This window comes from Mangifera indica, chromosome 1 (genome assembly GCF_011075055.1).
Source record: "Mangifera indica cultivar Alphonso chromosome 1, CATAS_Mindica_2.1, whole genome shotgun sequence".
Classification (NCBI taxonomy): Eukaryota; Viridiplantae; Streptophyta; class Magnoliopsida; order Sapindales; family Anacardiaceae; genus Mangifera; species Mangifera indica.
This window is the reverse complement of record NC_058137.1, coordinates 19,449,078-19,466,115: the sequence shown is the minus strand read 5'-3', so window position 1 is coordinate 19,466,115 and position 17,038 is coordinate 19,449,078. Positions and strand designations below refer to the sequence as shown.

The window sequence follows — 17,038 nt, the reverse complement described above, 5'->3', positions numbered from 1 at the left end:
GTTTTATATTTATCTTATTCTTTTGCATTTTACAAATGACTGAATTAGATGTGATGACAACAACTAAATGATGGAGCAACATACAAGAAACGGACTCATAGGTGTAGATAAACATGATTATGATATGATATGACTTTGATGGATTTGATTTATATTCTAATACATGGATTATGGTTTTAGATATATTATTATTATGCTTGGGATTATTTCGTGTTTATTAGACTATTAGTTTTTATTTTTATAGTAAAGACTTGTGATGTTATTCATATATTAATGAAAATTATACATGTTTGAATTGGGAACATTTGATTTTAAAATGATATGTCATTCATGCACATAGAAATTTTAATAGCACTTTACCCCAAATGATAGGATATTCAGGGTGAGGTGATACAATAGATATTGCATGAATTTGATGATGATCTTGGATATATGTTACAACGTTATAATGATATATGTTATGATGTTTGCTAGTAAAGTTATATAAGTAGAAAACTCATAGGTTGTGTGATAAGTTTATGATGTTATGTTTGATAAGGTGCTGATAAGATTGGCTAGTGTAGAGACTTATTTTTATGTTTTATAAGACATTAGAAACGTGTTTATTTATGAGATGAAATGTTAGGATCACTTTTAGATTTAAAAGAAATGCATGATAGTGTGATATAACCTATAAATATGTCTACTAGATGTCATGTACCAAGGACAGACACAACCATGACATACCTAAAATAGTTTTATTTACGATCATGTACAATCGTGCACAAGGACATTATAACACCTACATATATGATTAAGGGTAAAATAGTTATTTTTAAATATATATTTTTACATCAATTGATCATAGACTGGAAATAGGTTGAAATCAAATAGCAGTATTTAATTTTTGCTTATACATGATCATTCATGAGTCCGTAGACATTTGTACATAGCCTCTTACATCAACCAATTGGATAAAGGTCACATCTCTAATTTTAAACATGACAAAAGACCGTGCAACTGTATGATGTACATTTGTTCATATGGTTGTAGAAATTACATTTTAAAACAGCACAGGTAACCAAGTAAGTAGAAGCACAAATTTTTACCTCAGTGATGTAACTTGCGCATAGATTGATTGATGTATGATGTTTGATTTAGCATCATCTGGTTGATGATTATTATTTTACTTTATGTATATGTGTGTTGTAGGATAATTTTTGCTATTGTATCAATTGGAGAACACATGTATGTTCATGTGTACTTCGCATTCTTATGATGATTATATGAGGATATAAATGTTTTATGTTATGTTGATCATGCTAGAATAGTTATTTCAATAATTAAGAGCATAAACTAGGGTTTGTGTGCCAATTTGAGCTCTTGGAGTGTTGATGGTGCTATTATGGACAACCTTGATATGCTTTGATGTATTTTGATATAATGTCAATTGTTAAATTATATGTTATTTGTCGAACAATGTGTTTGTTGAAATTGAGATAAGAAAATAACATGTTTTTAGCATTCTAGATGTCATGAACGACCATGCATCAGTCATGCACAACTATCACATGCTTGGAATAATAGTCTCGTACACCAAGAATGCTTGTACATGTAATCGTGCACACCTATTCATAGCCCAAGCACACATTTGGTCATGGCCTATAAAGTTTCCATATGATAATGGACAAACGTGCATACTTGTTGTTGGCCATTCATCATCATTGGAAAAAAACAACATGAATGCTCATTAATCTAGATGAACAACCATGATTAGTGTTAATGATGAAAATACCCTTAGGGCTTAGGGACAACCATGATGAAGAAGGATGGTCATGCATCATTGATGATAAAAAGTTGTATTTTGAGTGGACGGAGTCAAGAGAGATTGGAATGAGAAGAGATGGGTTTTAAGTTTGGTTGCTAATATAAAAGAAATAAGTGAAAGCTATGATTTTTTTTTTTTTAAATTGCTAGTACACCCAAACTGTCTGCAAAAATCTTATTACTAATAGGTACCAGTGAAAACTGATGCAAGTTCAAAAACTTAAAACTCATATCCATTTTTGACCAAGTCTAGTGAAGGTTATGAAAATACTATTACTCAATATTTTAATACATAATCATAATATATACAAAACATTAAATTATTACAAATTGTGAATAAGTGGAATAACTATTATACTATATATAACAAATTGTGAAGTATTGGAGTAAATACTATACTATGTATAACCAATTGCTAAGTAGTTGAATAAATATTATACCATGTATACCATCATATTTCTATCTTTGAAAATCCAAATTGATTGTCTTGCCATAAATATGATGGTTATTAGATTATAAATACTAGTAGCCACACCTCACAAACATTAAATTAATTTAAAATTCTCTCAAAAAAACATAAAGAAAAAATGAAAATTTTCTCAATCTGCATGGTTATTTTATTTGCTCTTCTCTATTCATCTGGTAAGTGTAAATTTTAATTCATTTTAATTCGAAACAAGTTTTTTTAAATAAATTGAGATGATTATTCCTTTTTATTTAAATCAAGTTTTTATTTTAATAAATTAAGATATATATATATTAAAGTTTTTTAATTATTTATTAATATTTTGTTGTTGTCAATATAATAATTGCAGGCAATGAGATAGTGATGGTGGATGCTAAAGATTGTGTAAAATCAATTTACGAGGAAAACGATTGCACTCCTAATGATTGTAAGGATGATTGTTTGGCAGATTTTGGAGTATATGCTAAAGGGCAATGCCTTTCTACCTCGGAATGTCAATGTACTTATCCTTGTTAATTCCTTGTAATTTTCAATATTTAAGGTTTTAAACTTTTTTAGTACCTTAAATTAAATAAAAAGATTTATCCATTGATCACTTTTTTATCGTTTATGAAAGTTATATTAAATTGATGTTGAATGGAAAACTTTTAAGAAATTAATGTGATAAGATCAGCCAAAAATTGATTTCATTGAAAAAATTAATGGGAAGAGACGTAATTTTAATTTTGTAAATTGAGTAAACCCACTATAAAAAGAATAGTAAGTGTAGTGTTATTATCAAATTTTTTTAAATTACACATCTTTAAATGGGAGAATGACTATTTTTCTCTCAAACTATGATTGAATAAGAAGTTATCACTTTTAAAGTTGAAAAATTTTAACTTGAAAAATGATATATTCTTATTTTCTATCCAAATTTTTTCATCATCTTTAACTTTAAAAAGGTATTAAGATAATTTTAAAAAAGGGAAAAGGACTATTTTCCACCCAAATTTTAGCCCACTCTTAAACGTATACCTACGGGAGATGAAAAACTCAAACTCTCACCTATGGCCAAATTGTGGTCCAAATTTTTAGTTAGAGACAAGTGTAAAATCATCATTTTGCCTATAAACTTTAAAACTTTAAAATTTTATCATTCCCCCTTCCAAGTTTTAAAAACTAACACCTCAACCTATCTTCAAAATTTGAAAAGTTTAGATTTTACTCCTAGGGTTTGCTTTCTTCTTCGGCCACCACCGACGGTGGACGCTTTCTATTGATCTCCTATCTTTAGCTATAAAGGACGATGAAGGACAACCTTTCCTCATCTAGATTTGGATGACAAAACGTCGTCTAGATCTTGAAGAACAGACAAAGGATGAGGTCATTTTTCGTCTTCTGGGTGGTGCAAGGAAGAGATCTTTGTCTCTTGGTCACACCGATAAGGAGATGAAAATCTTTTCATCACACCACCATCATCATACTAAGAGAAAGATAAGGTCAAAGATGATGTCGAAAGATGAAATTGAAAAGTAGGGGTGAAACTGCTATTTTTGAAAGTTATAAGGAGCGATTGAGTTTGAAAAAATATGAAAACCCTAGGTTTGGGGGTGAAAATGTTACTTATCAAAGTTTAAAAACTTTAGGTAAAGATAAAATGTTAGTTTCTAAAACCTGGAGGGGGGAAGTAATAAACTTTGTAACTTTTAATATAAATAGTAAAATAACTATTTTACCCTTCCTTTAACAGAAAGAAATTAACAGAAGTTTGGTCATAGGTGGGAGTTTGGGTTTTTCATCTCTCGTGAGTGTGAGATTGAGATTGGGTTAAATTTTGGGTGGGAAATAGTCATTTTCCCTTTTAAAAAATCATTTGTTTCTTCCTCTTTTTTCTATCTTCCACCTATTACTAATAATTAGGTATATATGTAGCATCTCCCTCCAAAAGTGTTGTTCTTCGGAGGGAAGTTATAACACCTACAAGTATATCTGAAAGGCATTATAGTCATTTCTCTAAGCAAACTGTCTTAGAGTTCCACTATTACTTGAACAATTTATTTACACTTAGTTTATCTTGGATTGTGTCAATACACTAGTTGATACTGAATTTCTTCCACAAGTATTTGAAATACAGATTTTTGGGTATTAAATGCCTCATAAACATTGAAAATACAAGTTTAGCATATATGTTTTCTCAAGTATATGAGTTTAGGCTTAGCGAGAGAAAGAAATTTGAAGCAAACAAAGAATAATAGCTTAATATGATCACAATGATTTTTTCTAACCTTTCTTTACTTCAAATATGGTATATTTATAGAGTTCAAGTGGTTGTAATATGCAATATTTCTGTTGGAGATGGAAACTAGCCATTTTTCTATTGAAAATAATGTTTTGCTCTTGAAAATGCTTGGGCACAACTGGCACTTAGGTTTTACAACTAAGTCAACTTCGGTTTCAGTTCTCAACAAATAGTTTTAAATGTTGGTGCCACAGATGGAATAGGTAACATGTTCTTGAAAAATGTGGCTTACATTTCAACACTTGCTTTTGTAAAATTCCAAAAGCTTGCATGGTATCCATCTTGACTTTAGCACGACATGTAAACTAACTTGAAATTACACAAAGAACGGGTGGCATATTTGGAGCATGGTTAGACATGAGTTTGATTGGTGTCGGGTGAACCATGGTCATGCGTGACTTGTATTGCTCTTGCATGGTTAGACAAGTATGAAAAGCATAATTGGACATTCTAAAAGAGAATAGTTGAAAATCCTGAAAGAGCATGGCTGGACTTTGTTTTGTACAATGAAAGAATAATTGGCATCAAATGAAGTAGCATGATTGGACCTTACTTTGATACAATGATGGAATGGCTAGACAAGATGAAACATTTTGGCATCCAACATTTTCTTTAAAACTCAGCATAAATTCTAAAAGGCTAAACAAGTTTAAAATTTTGACATAATTTCTCCTATATTTCTTTTTTCCCCTTTTTTGTTATTAATAAAAAGTCTATAAATAACACTCCCTTCTCAACAACTTCTTCCAACCAATCATCAAAAAAAAAATCCAATATCAAATATATCAATAGCCAAGAAAAATCAACCAATATCAAAATGACATCTAAACATATACATTGCTAAAATGTGATGACAAAAGTCAAGCAACATCCAAAGTTTGAAACTAAATAAGGAAATTAAACAAAGATAACTAAAGTTTCGAAATAACTAAACATATGCAAGATAATCAAAAGATGTCATTATATGCAAAATGAGAATAAAATGCATGATCATTGATTTTTATCCTTCCATCCACGGAATTCTTGTTGAAAGCTCTCATGATCATGTCTTAAACATTATTACTCTTGCATAATTTGATTTTGTCTTACGGAATCTCATCTTGCTTTTGAAGGATTGCAAAATGTTGACTATGCATGTTATCTATATGAAGTTGTATTACTTGGAATGCTTTACTCATAAAGTTCATCATATAGGCAAATTGATCTTGGAAAGAGTTTCAAATTCTTTTTCTTCCATTCTCAATCATTTATCAGGTCAAAATCTCGATCTAGAGATATTATTTGGTTGATTTTGAGCAGCAAGAGGAGGAACATCCACTTGATCTTCATCTTGTTGAACAGGAGGAAATCATTCTTCTTGACCATAAATAATTTTTTTTTAACGCCTTGGATGATATTCTTTAAATTTGTGACCACCTTGTCTTTCCTTTTCTAACAATTCCAACTTCACCAAGGACTGAGCAGTGAAGTAGTTAAATTCTTTGAATTGAAAACAGTACCTCGAATACTTTATTTTTTAACTCAAATTTCTCAGTAATGAATGATGTAAGCATCCCAAACGAAATGGTGTGATTATCATTCTTAATCGAGTATAGTTTATGAATCAACTATCTTGTCATGTCAACCTGAATCCCATGGCAAGCTGCAAACATCAACTTTAAATCTTGAACCAAAACTTGTCTATTTAAATCAGTTTTGGCATTTAAAGTATAAGTGATAATTTTGTGAAGCACTCTATAAATCAAGTTGTCTAAATTTGTTGATTTTGGAAGATACAAATGGTATGTCTAACTTCCACCCAATTCATTCCAAACATCATACTGATTAAAGTTTGCATAAGTATTCAACATGCCTTTATAATCACACTTTAACCATTGAGCGAGCTCTTCTGAAGTAACCATAGAGGGCTCTCTACGTAATCTAAATTTCATCATATAATCCAAAATATTATCCTTTTCATTTGTTCTCAACTTCAAAGAACTATAGAACTCATAGACCAAATTTTTATAAGCATCATATTTCATTAAAAATAAACTCCTCCATTTCATTCTATTTACTATCTCCATAAATTCATTAGCAATCCTGATTTGTTCCAAAATAGGCATATATACAAATCTTCCCATATGAACATTTTTATGTCTAATCACTTTCAAACAATGTTTGATCATTATTTCCTATAACAATGTCATAGTGTAAAACTCTAACACGAGTATTTTGAAAAGTACCTACGATTATTATTCTCTAAGTTCTTGGACCTATTGAAGCACAAAAACTTGAAAAGCCCATGAAGCTTTGAAAACCCATAGGATGAAGACCCCTTGAGGCGTGAGTGATGCATAAACTATGGAGAAAAATGGATAATGATGCACAAACGTGAGTAAGTGTTGTCCTTTGTGGGATTTTTAAGCAAAAATAGGTTGATTTCGGGTAGAGGAGTGTGTTAGTGACAAGAGAAAAAGTTAGAGATTTAGAAAAAGAGGGATGTGAACAACTAGAAGAAGATGTCGACTTGGAAAAGTAATTTTTCTTTTTAATACCCATGATTGCATGGGCAACACAATTTGTGCAAGTTGGTGTCATATAGTATTATTATTATTATTATTTTAATTTAGAAAAGGTGGAATTGGTTGTGTTTCATTAAGTTGACATTGTTCCCAACATGATTTTGAAAGCAATTTTAACAAATTCGGTCAAGCCATTCACTTGCACGTCTGTGCAAGTTTTGAAAATAAAGATTTTAATGAAAATAATTCAATTTTGCATGATCAAAAAACTTCAAAACATGAGTCTTGAATATTTTGACCAATTTAAGGACATTTGGTGTGATTCAAGATTCAATGAACTTTGAACACAAGTTCAAATCCATTCGATACAAATCTGCATTAAGCATTTATGCAATGTGAATGTAAATGCATTCTCAATTAATAACAATCATTCACATTTCATTCAAATAATATACAATAAGCATACACATCAAGATAAGCTTAAGTGATGAACAGTCGTGTGTGGAAGGCACATTCTCATTCATGATGTTACGAATTGGCAGTTTACATTTGACACGTTAGCTACATTTTAGGGATCATTTTCTCTATCCAATAGTACATAGTATTACAAAATATACAAAAAGAGTAAGACAAATCTCCTATGATTATTGCAACAACTTTGGCGTGATTTTTCAATCAAGTTTCCTAGTGGCAAGGGTGAAGGGAAGTAAGGCAACCCAAATCTTCGAGTAATTAGAAGACAAGAAAATAAATCTTCCTCTACTTTGGTTATTACACAATTTATGGTGGATTAAGGAGTTGTTTGATATCAAATCTTTGTTGATGATGTTAAGGATTGTCACAGAAAAAAGATTTCACGTTGAATTTTATAAGTTAGTGTTATGATTGAATGGTGATCATTGTGTTTGCAATATGTTCATGCTTTTTAGATTTCTAATTGAAAGTCGATATGGTCAGCCATGGTCGGTGTTAAATGGTGTTAAACAGATTATGGTTATGATGATTTTAATGTTGGACTACATTAAACTAATTTTTATGGATATTGCATATGTATATGTGTTATTTGTGCCAATTTGACATAGATATTATGTTTAAAAGGTGCATTAGGTGGTTAGAAACACCTTAGGCGAAGTGTAGATTTGAAGGAAAGGTGTAAAGATCAAGTAAGGAAAAAAATTAGGTCATTTTATGTTGGCCAAACGTCATACATGATTCTTGTCATATGGACAATCATGTTACACTTCAAGGCCTTTTTTTAAGGTTATGCATAACCCTATGGTATGGGAGACACGTCTGTGCATGTAAAATTCAGTTTTAAAGTTAGGTTTTTTCAACAATCGCTAAATGTTATTGATCAATAGATGGTCAACTAGGTTTACTTGTCCATGTTTTAAGCACAACCATGTATGAGGTGAAATGACAAGATTACCCCTTGAAAGTAAACAAGTAAAAATACGACTAAGTGTTGAAAAGTTTAAGTTTAAAACAAGGCACATGCCCGTCCTTGAGGGTTATTCATAAGTTAAATAAAAAGGTACCCGTGTTCCCAATGAAACAATATCATCTCTGAAGTACCAAGGTAACACGCCTTTGAAGGGATAGTCGTGCCTCATGCATAAGGAAATGAATGCTTATGTATCCCAATGAAGGATGTCCATTCATATTGGCAAAGTAAAGAAAGTTAAAATTGAAATAAGCTAGATGTTTATCGGGCCGTCCCAAGTGATAGCAAAGATATCTGAGTATGTAGTAATAGTTTATGTTCTCAAGAGATGAGTTAAGATACGGTACAAGTTATGATTAGGGTGAAAGTTGAGATGAGCCCAAGATGATCTAAGGCTTAACATGCATACATGTTAGACGTCATAGGACTGTTATGAGGGAACACCATAAGTACATACTTCTTACATCACCCTCAATAGGGCACGTCCCAGTAGGAGACTAGCTCATAGTAGAGCATAGTTATAGTTATGATTCAATAATCTAATAGTGGTATAGAAAGTAGACTACACAACAAGTGCCCATATGGCCAAGGTGTCAAATTCATGTATTTGATCCAGTCTGATCAGTCTAACATATAATAATAGGACATAACTTACAAATGATAATGATTTCATCAAGTGATAATATGGTCACACCAGTTCGGGGTTCGAAGTGATTCCTTAGTAACCAAACGAGACATAGTTGACCCAAGGGAAATTCTATGTAGCTTAGAGGTTCTCAAGCTTAGTTATGAGTTACAAATAATATATATAAGGCCCACAATCATCTTGATAAGAGTTTAGAGATAGACTTCGGAATAAAGAGTTATGGTAGGTCGAGCCAAAGGTATTTTAGGGAATATGAAAAAGATAGTAGTAGAGTCGCTTACTTACTAAGTGATGTTTCACTCACTCCTTTACTTTTCATATGTACAAATACAGGTAATCATGATGGCTACAGGGTGAGTGACAATTAGTAGGCACAGAGCAGTTGAGGGAATTTTTGTCATTATGTTTATATCCAGTTTATGTATTTGAGATTTGTGCCTATGTAATCATGTTATGCTACACATTATGTTTCATAATTTGAGATCTATTATTATTACGTGTTTGGACATCATTTATACGCTTCCAATTTATTATTCAATAAAAGGTATTTATGTAATTTCATTATATGTGTATATTGATGGTTTAAAGTTGTTAAGTGAATGCATGCTCAATTAGTTAAAGTTAATGACATTTTTCTTTGAAAAACAGTACTTTCAGAAGGAGGTGTTATGGAAGCGTTGTTACACTTGACTATATAAGCATGATTTACTTAAAGGTGAAAATTTAAAAAAAAAAAAAAAGACATAATATATTACTAAAATACCTTCCAATGGAATTTTATTAACAACAAAAGTAACAAAAGATGCATAAATACAAAAATAAATGTCATAACTAAATATTTCAATGTGCCCCTCACTAGTTTGGAAAATAATCGTTACACCCTAAAGAATAGACCAAAATGCAATATTTTAAATTAGTTAGAGTTTTGATGTTTTTTATGAGTTTAAATGTTAAATTTTTTAAAATAGTAAGAATATATTGGTAATTGAATATTTATATTAAAAGTTAATAGCAATTTTGCAATTTTCATAAAATGGTAAAACAATCATTTTTAGGAAAATTTAACAGATTCATTAATAGAAATAGATGATGGAGAGAAATTTGGCTTTTTAAAACTTAAATGGTTAAAATTGTTATTCATCAAACCATTTGGGGGGGAAGGGGATGGTTGTGGGGGCGGGTAGGTGGCGGGTGCCAATGGTTATTTGGCCACACCTTAAATTCAAAAAGTGAAAACATCTATTGTTAAATGCATTATCTAGACTACTGAAAATGCCAAAAATCAGAGATAAAAGCTAAAGGGTGAAACTATAGTTTCTTATATGAAGGGTGGAAAAGTCAACTCATTCAACTAAAAAGTATAATTTGATAAATGAGACAAAAGACACATGGTTCATTCACTGTTCTGACTTTGTCTCTCAAATCAATTAGAAAAAGGAAATGGTCCGTGCTTTGTGTTTTCATTCTTTTTTTATTTTGAACAAATTGCAAAACAAATGATAGAAGTGGATGAAAGTTATTTTAGCTTCAAAAAATTGAAAATAAAAGATCCAAAATTTAGAAAAAAAAAAATGGTTAGTTGGCACTTGCACCTAAACAGTGTAATTTGATATTAATTGCACTAGAACAAGTAAGATCTTGTAAGATGGCATTTTAATAAGTGTGATTCGGACTTTGAATTACACCTTAGTTGGTGGAGATGGATTCAAAGGGATGGATTCGAATCTAACTTAGATGAGTTTGATTATCAACTCAACTTTTTTCACATTGAAATAAACAATTGAGTAAAAGTTGAGCTATGGGAATGTTCAATTCAATAAACTTGTCTCCTCTACATAAATAGAATTATGTTGTTTATGGTCAATTCATAGCACATTTAGTTTGGTAGGAAAATTCAGTTTACTCTTCTATTTTTTTTAGGCCAAAAAACTTACTCCTACCCAAGATTTAGTCCATTGTTAAACTCCTACTTACAAAATTTCAAAAATCTAAAGACCCACCTGTCAGCTATCAAAATTAATAAAATTTGTTAGTATTAAAAGTATAATTATCATTTAACAAATAAAATTAAAAAAATAAAATTTTATTTTATTTATCCACATTATTTTTAAAAACTCATAATTTTCCTGCAACCAAAGCTTTGAAAAGTTTCATTTTTTCCCTAAGGTTTATTTTTCTTTCTACATTTTTGGCCATCGGAATTCGTTTATGGTCGCCTTCTTCAACTAGATCTCTCTCCCTACTAGCACTCTCTCTCCCTCCCAATGCTAAGTGATGAAATCTCTCCCATGATTTGTCCTATTTCGACATGAACTGAAGCATGCCAAAACCACCTTCATCATTCTTCTACATGCAATCGACTCCATACTCCTCTCACGAATCGGCATCTTCATGCAATTTTGTCATCGACTGGGCTAAAGAAGGCTACATCTTCATCTCACAAATTTGCTTGCATCTTTGTCTCACAACAACGAAACCCTAGGTTCATTTTAATCACAGCCAATTCGTCAGCCAATAATGCACAACAAAAGCCCTATAGGGGAAGAGGTTAGACTAAAAAAGATAGAGAGAGATTTTGGTAGCTAAAAAATATAAAAATAAAAATAAACCTTAGAAGGGAAAATGTAACTTTATAAAACTTAGTTAGAGAGAAATTGTGAGTTTTTAAACTAAGGTAGGAAAATAAAATAGAATTTTATTAATTTTAATTTTATTGATTAAATGACAACTAAAACCTTAATTCTAATAGATTTTATTAATTTTAATAATTGAGAAATGACTATTTAATTTTTTTTTAAATTTAGCATGTGAAAGTATAATAATGAATTAAACCATAGGGGCGAATTAGTTTTTTTGGCCCTTTTTTTTTTTAAATTCTATCAATTCCTGATCATTAATGGCCAATGGCGGCAGGTGCCTCTTTGGTTTGTCACCTTTCTTGAGGACCTTCCTCTCATGAATGAGTGGATCCTACTTTTGTCATCACTCCGACAATATCAGCCTAGTGGCCGTTGTTGCATGGTATTAGTGGTGTTCATTATTGCTTTTAATATTTTTATAAATAAATTGTAAACGAAAACAATAACTTTGGTTATGTATTTTCAAAATTTACAAGCCTTCATCAAAATTTTTTAAAGTTGTATTTGAAAATGTAAAACTAAAACGCGTTTGTTATAGTAAACTTAGGAATAGGATAAATATAAAAAAAATTGTCATAGGTAGATAATGAAAACACATGAACCATTTCTTTTTTCTTTTTCATGTTTTATTTGTGTTTATAAACTTAAAAAGAAAAAATGAAAGAAATGTGAAACGTACTATATTTACATATTTTGCAAAAAATTAAGTAATTATATAATGTATTATTATGTGATTAGATAATTTTAAATTAAAGATAAAATAATATTCAATCACAAATAACATATCATTTATATATCTGATTGTATATGTAAAAATATGTATATTAAATAATAATAATATCATTAATAATATCTTATCACAACAAAATGTCTAAACATTACAAGATAAGAGACTTTAATTATGAGATGACACTAATCCATTAATTGAGTTATTATATATTTTTGTATACTTAAACTATGATTAAAAATAGGGGAATTATATTAAATGTCTTAAATTAAGGAGGTCTAAGCAAAATTATCAAAAACAATTAGGATTAAGCAAAAATGCCCTTTTTTGTGAAATGACCAAACTGCCCCTATATATAAACTAAGAATTTTACATATTTTTTCTGTTATTTTCCCACAGTTTCACTATGCAAATTCAAAGAATTTGCATCTCCCATTGGCTTTCCATGGGCAAAGCAATTTTCATCGACTTTCATGTTTTTCGACAACTAAAAATGACAAAAAGGTTTAGTACATCTTCTTTACTGTTGTTTGAATCAATTTATTGTTAAGATTATTGAGATTTAAGGGAGCTTTTGAGGTTTGAAATTTTAGGATTCTGATTTTGAACAATGCATAAAATGTTTTGATTCTTAATTGTTTTAGTTGAATTTCTTGAAGGGTTTTGTGTTATAGGATATGTAGATTTGACTTGTGTTGAAATTGGAGGTAAAAACGATAATTTTTGGGCTGGAAAAGGGGTTAGAATCATCAGTGCTCCTATCCGTGAGAACAGTAGCTCCTATGGACCGAATGAATTCTCCCACGGCCAGGAGAGATTGACCATGGGTTGAAGGGGAAGTAGCTTTTTCAAAATATTAGGGAGTTGGAGAAGAGGGGGTAGTCCTTTGGAGGTCTTCAAAAATTTTACATAAAACCATAGGTTGGGAAGAAATTTATTTTTTTTTAAACTGTAGAGGTTCTAACAAATTAGAAAATTATTGAGGGGGCAACGGTAAAAATTAGATTTGTTCTTAGTAGAAATTTTCTAAGAGGATAAATTGATATTTTCCATATCTAGGGTTTTTTAATGTATAGTTTCGAATTTTATATCTATTTTTCATGTTTTAGGGTTTTTCGATATATAGTATTCGAATTTGACATTCGATTTTTCATTTGTATGCTTTTTTAGGCATATTTTACGATGTAATGACAAAATTTTTTATTGATATTTCAGTTTTTTTGTTTCTTGCCATTTTAGGATATATTTTCGAATTTCAGTTTCGTTTTTCAATTTTTATCATTTTAGGATATTTTGACTCTTATTTTCGAATTTCAGTTCCGTTTTTTCAATTTTCACCGTTTTAAGATATCTAGACTCGTATTTTTCAGATTTTCAAACGATTTTTTTATTATTGACATTCTAAGGTATTTCAACGTATAGAATTCGAATTTCAGTTCTTTTTTTTTTATTTTTACCATTTTAGGATAGATCAACTCGTATTTTTCAAATTTTCGAATAATTTCTCTATTGTTGGCATTCTAAGGTATTTCAACTCATAGAATTTGAATTTCAATTCTGTTATTTCGAATTTCACCATTTTAGGATAATCAACTTGTATTTTTTAGATTTTCGAACGATTTTTTAATTGTTGACATTCTAGGATATTTTAACGTATAGAATTCGAATTTCAGTTTCATTTTTTTGAATTTCATCATTTTTCTATATATCGACTCGTATTTTCAAATTTTTGTATGATTTTTTTATTGTTGACATTTCAGGATATTTCAATATATAGAATTTGAATTTCAGTTATTGTTTTTTTATTTTCGCCATTTTAGGATAAATCGACTCGTATTTTTCAAATTTTCAAATGATTTTTTAATTGTTGACATTCTAGGGTATTTCAACGTATAGAATTCAAATTTTAGTTCCATTTTTTTTATTTTTGCCATTTTAGGCTAGATCGACACATATTTTTTAGATTTTTGAATGATTTTTTTATTTTTGATATTCTAAGATATTTCAATGTATAGAATTCGAATTTTAGTTCTGTTTTTTTTTTAAATTTTGTTATTTTACGATATATCAACTCGTATTTTTAGATTTTCAAATGATATTTTAATTATTGACATTCTAAGGTATTTCAACATATAGAATTCAAATTTTAGTTGCGTCTTTTTTATTTTCGCCATTTTAAGATAGATTAACTCATATTTTTCAGATTTTCAATCGATTTCTCAAATGTTGGCATTCTAGGATATTTTGACATATACAATTTGAATTTCATTTCCATTTTTTTTCAATGTTCCCCATTTTAGGATGTATCAATTCGTGTTCTTCAGATTTCTAAGTGGTTTTTGGATTATTAATATTCTATGATATTTCAACGAGTAGAATAAAAATTTCAGTTTCATTTTTCAGATTTTTGTCATTTTTGTTTTGATTGTTTTTCTATTTTTTATCTTTCTATATTTTTTTTATTTTTTATTTCCACATTTGTTTATGTATCTATTTTTTATGAATGTCTTACAAATTTCAAAATTTTTTGCAGGATACTTCTCATAAAAAAAAAACTTGTGGAAGGCGAGCTACGAATCTCTAACTAGTTGAGACACTTTGGGGCAGAGGTTATATGTCGTGCACAGCGCACCACGTTGTCCAAGATTAGGTCAACACTGACCCCGAATTAGCTTCGACTATTTGAGAGGACATATTTTGGGCATGTCCTTCGTCTACTAGATATCAAATTTTTTGGAGTGTTAGTGCATGCATTTCTTTCTTTTGTTAGAAGGGTGACCTGGTCAATGACTATCGAGAATGGAGGATAGGATAACTCTTTCTTCTGGTGCATCAACCATTTTGATTGGTTTCCAAGAGGATTGACAAGTTCCTCATATATTGCACAGTAGAACTCAGTTCAGAAGAATGGATGAACCCATGTATTAACATTTGTGAGTCTCATGTGTCTTGCAACAGCAATGACATGCTTGCATAGAATACGTGAAAGCTGAAACTTTATACATGTACAAGACATTTCATAGAAGTCCACAATAATCATGTATCTACCAAAACCAACAACTTGATACCAAAGAGGTGTAATTAACAAAACTTCCAAGCATGCAGACTTTGACAAACGACAACTGATCTTCTTCTCCGTCCAAGGGGTGACAAAATTAGGGCATTCATCTGTAATTTGAAAAAATATTAACAACACATCTGTTAACAACAAACAGAAGGGAAGAAATACATGCTCAAATACATAATTATTAACAATTGGGTACGTACTTGCATGGTTTCTTCTCTCATAAAACTATCGTTGCAAGGTGCAACAAATGAACTTGACGAGCATTGTGATTGGCAAACCCCATACGTGTCTGACAAAGCCATTAAATGACTCCACAATATTAGTTGTCATTATGTTGTACCGATGCCCCGGAAAGTGTGCTCTACTCAATCGCTCAAAGCCATTAAATGACTCCACAATATTAGTTATCATTATATTAAACAAAATAAAAATTGTATACATATTTAAACACATTACCTTTGAGTCTCGTTTGTACTTTGTCTGCATGTTACACAAAAGGTGATGACAACGACATCCATGGTAGACATCTAGAAAGACTTCAGCCATTGCAAAGTATATAACATAATGTCAATCTAAGATTATTGCCAACTTAGGGATGTCATTGATGCATTTTTTAATCTTTAGGAAAAACCAACACCACGTATCATGGTCTTTTTTTTTACTAACACCGAAACTAAAGAGGTATAACTGGTTATTACCATCAAAGCCCACCGCAAGGAATAAATGACCTAGATATCTACCTTTAAGGAAAACAGTGTCAATGCAAATAACAAGTCGAAGATATTCTCTAAATGCACAAACAGAACATCCTAATGTCATGAAAAAAATACTTAAATTAATGGTCATCGTCCATTTCAATAGTGATAACGGTTCCCGGATTAGTATGCTATAAATTATAGCAATAATCTGATAAGAGCAGAAATGACTCTTCTAATAAGCCCCTCAGTGAATTTAAAACTCAATTTCTTGCTTGCCAAACCAGTAAATATAAAATGTCAATTTTATACCTGTCAGCAATGTCCATAATTATTTCTTTAGGTCAATAAATTCGATGAATCAATATAAACTTTGACCTCATTAATTAGCCTAAAGCTCGGGCCTCAGCTTGTCGGTGATGTGGCATTATTTGATCAATTGAACATGTGTGGGTTAGATTCATTTTAATGATTTGAAAGACTTCACCAACCTTAGATTTGGATGTACATATATACCACTGACAGTTTTCAATCTCGTACTTAAAATTTCATCACCCCATGTCAAACTTTTTTACCTTGTATTAAAATTCTTTCTGTAGGGCAAATTGTTTCATAACATCTTTCAATTGTTCTTTATTATGAAAAATATCACCAAACTTTATAATATTATTCTTTCGGATCAATCTGGTATCACTTGATGATGTTGATGGCTATGAAAGAAAATCAAGAAGCCAACTAAACAGGTCAGTGGGGACATTGTCAA

At 30.3% G+C, this 17,038-nt stretch overlaps 1 long non-coding RNA gene across 1 annotated transcript; it reads left to right on the top strand.

Annotated features, from left to right (window-relative positions):
- The first annotated feature begins 2,334 nt into the window (after positions 1-2,334).
- On the top strand, positions 2,335-2,867 carry LOC123200968. The gene is made up of 2 exons (XR_006498697.1): positions 2,335-2,448; positions 2,622-2,867. It is a non-coding gene; the product is annotated as an uncharacterized LOC123200968 (long non-coding RNA).
- The last annotated feature ends 14,171 nt before the right edge of the window (positions 2,868-17,038 follow it).